Raw genomic sequence first — 8,683 nt, 5'->3', positions numbered from 1 at the left:
CTTTATATTTGTACATTCCATCGTTCTTAGTGTATTTTATTAGTATAAATTTTATACTCTAATGAAGTCAATGTTTTCATAATTTATTAAACTTATTACATAAGCCTTATAAAAAAGATTTAAACTTTTAAGTATTTTTACATTACATTACTTCAAACCCACGTGTTAAAATCATGTCTCAAATTATTTCTTAATAAGTAAACATTTTATTTTTTACTTAAAATTACTAATATTACACAATTAGAAGTGATTGCACCTGTTTGTTTTTTCACGGAGAGTTGACATTTTTTGTGCAAACAAACTCTCACGATCACACATTGTCACTACAAATAAGTTGACCAATGTTTCTTTTCATTTTTAAGACGAAATATCAATATATAAACACCTGTCATTTTGATGGTCTGTTTACTTTGTTACGGGTGATGTCACGTACAATGATTTCAATAAAAATTAGGAGGTGTCGATTGCACGAATGATTCCAGGTACCTCGAAAGATTGAGTGATACTGCCAAAAATTGGGCTAATTATCTAAAGTAAATGTCATAAAAAAATCTAAGATTTTGATATATTTTACATGCGTCAATTAAATTACTTAAATTATACTAATCGTAATTAAAAATTTGGTATTACAATAAAGAACCGTAATTTCATACTCTTCAATTTAAAAAATTTTGTGATGTTAGTAAAACTCGTACGTAGTTATTTACCCATTTTTAATTAAAAAAATCATTTATAGCGGACCATTTTCTCTCCATGATTTTTTGTTAATATGTTTATATTTGGATATTTGGTTTTCAGATATTTATTTTTGATGTTTATAATAATACTTGTATAATTTGTTCCGTTTGATTTATGTATATGTTAATTTTCTCTGTAATAATAGATGGATTATGATATTTTTTTGGCGTGTAATGTACATGTAACGAATTATTGTATACATCGCATCATGGGCTCTGCCTAGTATGTCTGATTAAATAAATAAATAAAAATATAAGTACTGAGATATTCGGTGTTGCCTACGTTCAGATAGAATTGAAACCTCTGGTGTAAAACAATACCATCATCCAAAGACAATTAAATTCTCAATTCTAACAAAACCAGTTTAATACAATAAATTTATTTCCACCACACGAAAAGCATTAATGTTGAGCAGGGAATCAAATCGTCGTTCTCTACATGAAAAAACTCTATTTCACTTGGAATGATTGACAAATAGGACGGTAAAAAGTTATAAGTAACGTATTTCACTAAAGGAAACACTTCGTTAAATGCTCGAGTTGCAGAATCTATGCAATCTATACACGCGTCACGAAAAATATACGCGAAACATCTCTTCTGTACCATTATCTGTTCAGAATATTTCAGCCTTTTCAATTTCTTTTTGATAGTTGTATAAACATTTTTAAATTCATAGATATAAACAGGAAAAGCATTCACTCTGTCACCATAAAATACTGTGATCCTGTACACATCACTGTAGGCTGAGTAATCTATGAAATGTTCAGTTTCGTCTTCGAACGAATATACATGAATATTTTTGTAAAAGATGAAGCATTTCGTGTGTTCGTCCGGAATATTCATTTTTTGGCATACATTCTCTATTTCCTTTATCAAATCGGACTTGTTAGCAAGTATAGATTTGTCTTCAAAGAGTGTAAACGGATAATTAAAAATATTAAAACCTGGAATGTTTGGAAACATTAATATTTGTACTTCGGTTGTTTCGGTTGATGAGTACTTATAATGTGCCTGAAAAGGGTGTGTGCCATCTTTTACTGGAATTAAAAACGTAATTGTTATTAACAATTGATAAATAATTTCAAACTTACATAGCACAGCTACTTACGATGCAATGAATGCATGAATCCATATTCATCACTTGGAATAGAATCAAATGTAATTTCTCCGATTTCATAAAGTTCATATGCAGATGTAGTAGTAGGTTCAGGTTCATCTCCTAAAACGAACCAATTGTATTGAAAATGATCGTCGAACCCAACGTAGGGACGTAGACTTTCCGATTCGTAGTTTGCGGTGTTTATTACATTAAGAGGAATTTTCTGTTAAATAAATCAGAATATTTACAGCAAATGTAAATTTTTTTACATAACGGAATTAATGAAAACTTATTTAATTGCAATTCAATTATTCTAAAAGTATTGTATAATTGTATTCAAGTTAATGTCTATAAAAACTCTTCAGTTCCTTTTAAATTTTGAACTAACTTCTATACAAATAAATATAGAATAAATTTGTTTAATTGATGAGATATTTTAAATTTAAAATTCAGATTTCAACAAATACGAAATTGAAAAGAATATTCAATTATCGACGTTTCATTAAACATTTTTGAAATCAGAAACATTATTACAACTTGAAGTAACAAAAAAGGCTGTTTTATTACAGCCAGAAACGAATTACTGTATAGACTAATTCAGTCATTCTATGACAATTGCACAATACAAACAATAGAAATCTTAAGCATAGATTATAAGAAGCATTCGACAGTATCACACATTGTCTGTTATTATACACATCACACAAATACAAAACGTTCTAACAGTTATTACACATCTGAAAAAACAATGCGACACTGAACAACGACACTACATCTAACAATTCTTATCACTGATAAGAAATGTGAGATGTAGTTATTTATTGCATTTATTTTAAAATACTTCATATAGTTTTAATTTTATTACTATAAAATTGCGTCAGGTAGTGTAATTTATTTCCGTTATTATTGCATTCGAATTTTTTCTGCTCGGGATATGCATCCACTCGTACTTAAATATAAGCAATCAATAATAATAAAAAATGATTTGATTGCATTTAAAAAAAACTTAAGCAGTTTAATTTAAGATTTAAAGTAAACCTTTGCGGAAAATGAAACGAAAAGTTAATGAAAACTTTTGTAAAATATAAAAACCGGCTAAACTTACTTTTTAAGGCAAAAATAGACAGAAACGTCAAAATAAGCATTTTTAGGCATTTAAAAAAAAACCATTGTTTCGGTCAAAATGTTCATGAAAAGTGTTCATACAAAATCTTAGCCATGTATATATATGCCAAGGAAGCGAATAAGCATTTGCCTAAAATCCGCTGTCTACTTATCAGGTACGTTAAGGAATTCAAGATAAGGTATATTTCTGACAGATTGTTTAAATTCATTCTGCTTTTGTGCTTTTAAACCAATTATAAATTTTTTATGTCATTTGCATTCACTACATAAAACCTACATCCTTAAAAGTGCAGTCTAAATCGCCTATTAGAAGTTACACGTCGTTACTCTATTGAAAAATTAATGTATAATGTAAACAAATGCAAAAACACCTTACGAAGAGAAACGAATAGTGAAAAAAAACACAGCACTGAATCCATCGATGACTGAGAAATTTACAAATGTTTACAATCAGAAAGAAAAAAACTCAAAATTTTACGCTTAAATCATGTAAACTCTAACAAAATCAGAAAGTACAATTCGTCGTTTCAGTAATTAATATTTTGTAAACTGAATTCCGTAACTTAGAAATTATTTATGTTAATCGATTTTGGAATTTTGAGCGTTTGTAGCAATTATATAATCATAGGATTTAATTAACAAAATAATGTTATAATAATTACCCTTGTGATCATTGTTACTCGGTGATACATTATGTTTTCGATGATCTCTCCATTTGGTACACACTTGGCTGCATGTATCCAATTCTGCATCTTTCAAGTATTCAAATATATTAATCATTATTTCTGGCAATTCTGTGATTAAAGTGCAGCCACGTGGCGATATTTCACCCATTTTCGTTGTTTTTTCAAGTGTGGTTTCTGCCATTTTGAAAATTCTCTGTAAAGAAAAGAATAATTTATTAAGGACAGGGCCAGACGTTCAGGTTTCCGATTCAAACAAAACTTAATGAACGTTTAGCTCTAAAAACAAACAGCTCCTTGTCCAAATAATAAGACCCACTTCTCAAACGTTACCGGTAAATGTGCTTGTGAAAAGAAACATTACCTAAAACAGATAATTCATAAAAAAACCAGATTACACATTAGTTATTTTTTAAAAACAAAAAATCTTAAAACCATAGAATATTATTCTTGCTTCCACATTTTCATTTTACAGATACACCCATTTGGCTGTTTCTTTTACCAGTATTTAGTTGTTTTACTATATTTATTTTTAACTTATTACAGTTTACTGGTTTTACTCTATGTGTTTAATATTTAGTTATTCCAGTAATCAAAATCAGTTATATTTTAAGTGTGTTTTTTGTATTTTTTATCAGTTGTAGGTGCATGTTACATTTAAATAACTATTAAATGTGTTCTGTACTTTATTATATAATTTTATCATTATATGTTATAAGTACAAAAGAAGAGCATAAGGCCCGAAATGCATTTTTTTTTTTTAAATAGAAAATAAAGTTTTTTTTATTGAAAGTAGTGTTCCTGTATGGTAAGATTTTGCGTAGCTAGTCTGAGATTAAAATCGAAAGAACATACAATTAAGACAAAAGAGATTATAAATCGTGACATCATTTCTTGTTTAGCAAAACGAAGTCTCTGTATATCAGTGTTTTTCAACCGGGGTGCTGTGGCACCTTAGGGTGCCACGGCTACACGATTGGGGTGTCGCAAAGTTTAGGGTCTTTAGTCATTTTCTTGGAAATTTACTTAAGTATAGTTCAAGATAACTCATTGTCAGTTCTACTTTGCTACAAGATATCTAGTAAGCAAAGAAACGATGACTAATCGCATGTTAATGTAATCTTCAACACTACGTGTACGCACGAGTTCGCCCAAATCACATTACTTGGTCTTCACATTCCCAGTCCCAGTACCAGGCCAACCAGCAGAGAAGAACGACATGGACACTTGTGTCTTGTATATACTTTAAAAAGCGTTGCATTGCACTTTGAAAAGCGTGCACAATGTAGATGCATATTACAGTACTTTCATAGTATTCAAAAGCAATGATGACAAATAAGCAATTTCTTATCATTTTTTTAAATTGATATGAAAAAAATAAGAAAAAAGTAATGAAATAATTATTTTATATATGCATCAAAATAGTATAAAAAACTTAACAAAAATAGTTTATCAATAAAATAATAATATATCAATAAAATAATGATATATTTGATAATAAAACTAAATTTAAAAACTATAATTTTACATGTAGGTATTTCGACAAAATTCAGTGGACTTAAATTTTGATTTTAAACACGAAGAAACGCTGTTTTTTTGCATTAACATGCTACTTCAAATTGTCAATTTTTAAAAGTTTTTTTCCTTTTGACCCCACCCCAACGTTGCGCGTAATATTCGTTTTCGCAAAAAGTTTATCTGGCCCATTAGCCCCATTATTCAGATCCGCCGCTGGTCAAGGGTGTCACGATTCCTTATTTTTCAATCAGGGATGCCACTAAATAAAAAAGGTTGAAAAACACTGCTGTAGATGTATGTGACTGTAATATCGGCAATGCTTAAGTCAGAATCGACATCACTTGCAGGGTTCGCGCTGCACAGCGCCAAAATCGACACTTGGCAATATTTACCATTTGGTAAAAGTCCATCCATTATAGATGGGGCATTTTTTTCTAATTTTGCTCTTTTAAAACACATCTGTAATAGACGTGTCCTAAACATAGAAATTTTTCGGGGCGACACGTATAATAAGAGCTATAACCGAAATGTCATCGGATTACTTACTTTGCACGGAGGAAGCCGCCATTAGTTAAGCTTGTTTTCGTCACGGAGAGGCATATTGTACGGCGGACGTGTCACGTGACGTTTATCGGTGCTGTCCGGTGACGTGATATATGCCTTCGATTGTTTAACGTCACTAGTCATTGATTTACGGTAGTTCTTGAACACAGTAGTATCAATAACTACGAATGACGTCGAAATCGGGTCACGTGACACGAATTGTAAGAGTTTGCCGTCCAACGGGCTACTCCACGACGTGAACAACGTTAAGTAATGGCGGCTTCTACCTTCAGTGGGTAAGTAATCCGATAAACTATCGCTTATAGCTATTATTATACTCGTCGTCCCGAAAAATTTATATGTGTTTAGAACACGACTATTACAGACGTGTCTTAAGAGAGCAAAATTAGATAAAAATGCTCCATGTATAAAGGATGGACTTTTACCGCGTTTTCTTTCAGTTCATATTATGTCTAGTTTTTCGTACAAACTCTCTTCGAGATCTTGAATAATTCCCCTCGACTGTCTTTAGTACAATAACCGTTCTTATCAGAGTTATTAATATATTTATTATTTACTATATATTATCCATCTATACCGTTAGAAAGACCAGAAAACGAAAAATGTTACTCACCACTTCAAAGCACGTCCAATCAGATGAATCTTCTGTACTGCAATGAGGGAAAATGGGTTAGTAAGAACGAAACAAGAATTGTAGACAAAGGAATTAGTTCCTATTGTTAACTGCCAAGGTAGAAATTGCCTAATTAAGTGGAAACACATCTGTAAACAATTATAAAATAAAAATATTAAAATGATATGTTTGTGTTTATTATACCATTGGGGAGAGGAAATAAAGACATAAAAAACTCTTAAGTGTGTATGATCTTTAATGTAAATTTATATACATATTTATTTAAAATTAATAGTGATATTGAATGTTTACCCTTAATTATTTGTTATGGCTAATACCTTCGGTGGGCCCCATTCCCCTACTTTCCCTTATATGGAATAATATAATGAAAAATTGTAAAATTGAAAACATTTAAAATTGTAAATACTTCATTTTAAATTAAAATTTTATCTATTTCGAAATTCAAAATGCTAAATATATAAATCATAAACAGATTAGTAGCCATAATAATTTACGGTAGTTAAGGGTATACTTTTAATATTTCTGTTAATTTTAAATATATATATATATTTTAAACTAAAGGTTACAAACACTTTGGACATATTCATTTTTTTATTTTCTCCCAATCGTATAATACCCACTCACATCAATTTTAATATTTCATTTTATAAGTGTTTACAGATGTGTTTCCGCTTAATTAGGCAATTTCTCCCTTGGCAGTAAACAATAGGAACGAGTTCTTTCGTCTACAATTCGGATTTTTCATTGCAGTTCAGAAAACTTGTCTGGTTGGACGTATTTTGATGTGGTGAGTAACATTTTACATCTTTTTATGTCTGTAAAAGTATAGATCGATAATATATAGTAAATAATGAATATATTATTGTTAGAATGGTGGTTAAAATCTAGATACGTATACCGTCATGGCGGCACTTCCTGTTTTGCGACTAGCCTCGCTTCCGACGCCCGCGGTTTGGAGCCGAGTGTTGTCACGCGACGACGCGCGCGCGCGCGCAAACGAAAGACGAAAGCGAAAAAGATATCGAAAAATCACTCTTAACAAATTATTAAAATAAAAAAACCACACTTTTACTCACCGTTGTCGTCGTCGTCGTCAGTCATTCCGCGACTCTAGCGCGCTTCTTTGCACTGTCGCTACGCTCTTCCTTCTTTTTTCTCTTCCTCGCGCCGCTTGCTCGCTTCTTCGGTATCGCTTCCGGGACTGCCGGAACGGTTTCTGGTTCCTTTCATTCGGGCACGCGGCCCGCTCCCGGATAAATTTTTCGTAAATGTTCGCTACATTGGGACGTCAAGAAGCTGGACAAGCATAATTCTGACTGTGGTGTATTTACACCACAGTTGGAATTAATTTATTACGAACAAAATTTGCTACTGTTCGTTTGTTGACCGTCAAATTTGTCTTTTGTCTAATGTTCATTGTTTATATTATAGCTTTAAAGGATGATTATTGTTCATTATTTTTATCAAAATATTTAAAATTATACAGTATATTATAAAAGTTATTCTACGGAATATGCAGACTTTCGTTCTTAAATTCTTTTAATCTCAAGATTTTCCTGCTGAATTTTCAATCTCTTACTCGAAATTTTTTTAATTATTTAATAAAATTATTTATTGCTTATTAGAAATAATTTAAACGTTTTATATTAGAAAATTTGAGATATTTTATTATCCAATTAACGTTTATCTTTTATAAATATTTATATTTATAGAAAATTTGTAACTTTTATTCGAGTTCTTAATTATTTGTTTTTATTTGTAAACTAGCACGTATGCGCGAGACTGCCCAGGCATAAAGTAACAAGGATAAACGTTATATTTATTTTTCAAAGGCAATTGACAGGCTCTGTTATCTCCTGTTTGTAACACCTCTCTATTTATTTTTCATTACTGAAATAATACTTTCTACAAAGGTATTAGTAAAAATCTTATGACTTTAGATACGTTCGTATAGTCGAACGAGTTAAACGCGTTACTAACGAATCATTCTAAAAGTATAAGTTTGGCTCAGTGTGTATGCTCTGCGGTGAAGACGTTTCGAACGAAACTCTAACGAAGTTCACGAAGAAAACAGTTAGTTCACGTCGTTAAGAAAATGGCACCCGACGATATCGATGTTTCTAAATCTACTCGAGTGTTTAAACTGTTAAAAGGTAGAATTACAGAAATAACTGTCCACCCTAAGAAATCTAAGAAAAATATATTGGATAAAATTTCGATTTTAGAAACATTCATTTTGTTATAAACGAATCGTTCGAAAAGTCTAACGAAATAGGAATAACGATAACGTCATTTTAGTTTAACTCGTTCGACTTTACGAAC

The sequence above is a fragment of the Centruroides sculpturatus genome, unplaced genomic scaffold, assembly GCF_000671375.1.
Source record: "Centruroides sculpturatus isolate CEXI.00-Female unplaced genomic scaffold, Cexi_2.0 scaffold1342, whole genome shotgun sequence".
NCBI lineage: Eukaryota > Metazoa > Arthropoda > Arachnida > Scorpiones > Buthidae > Centruroides > Centruroides sculpturatus.
This window is presented reverse-complemented; position numbering follows the sequence as displayed.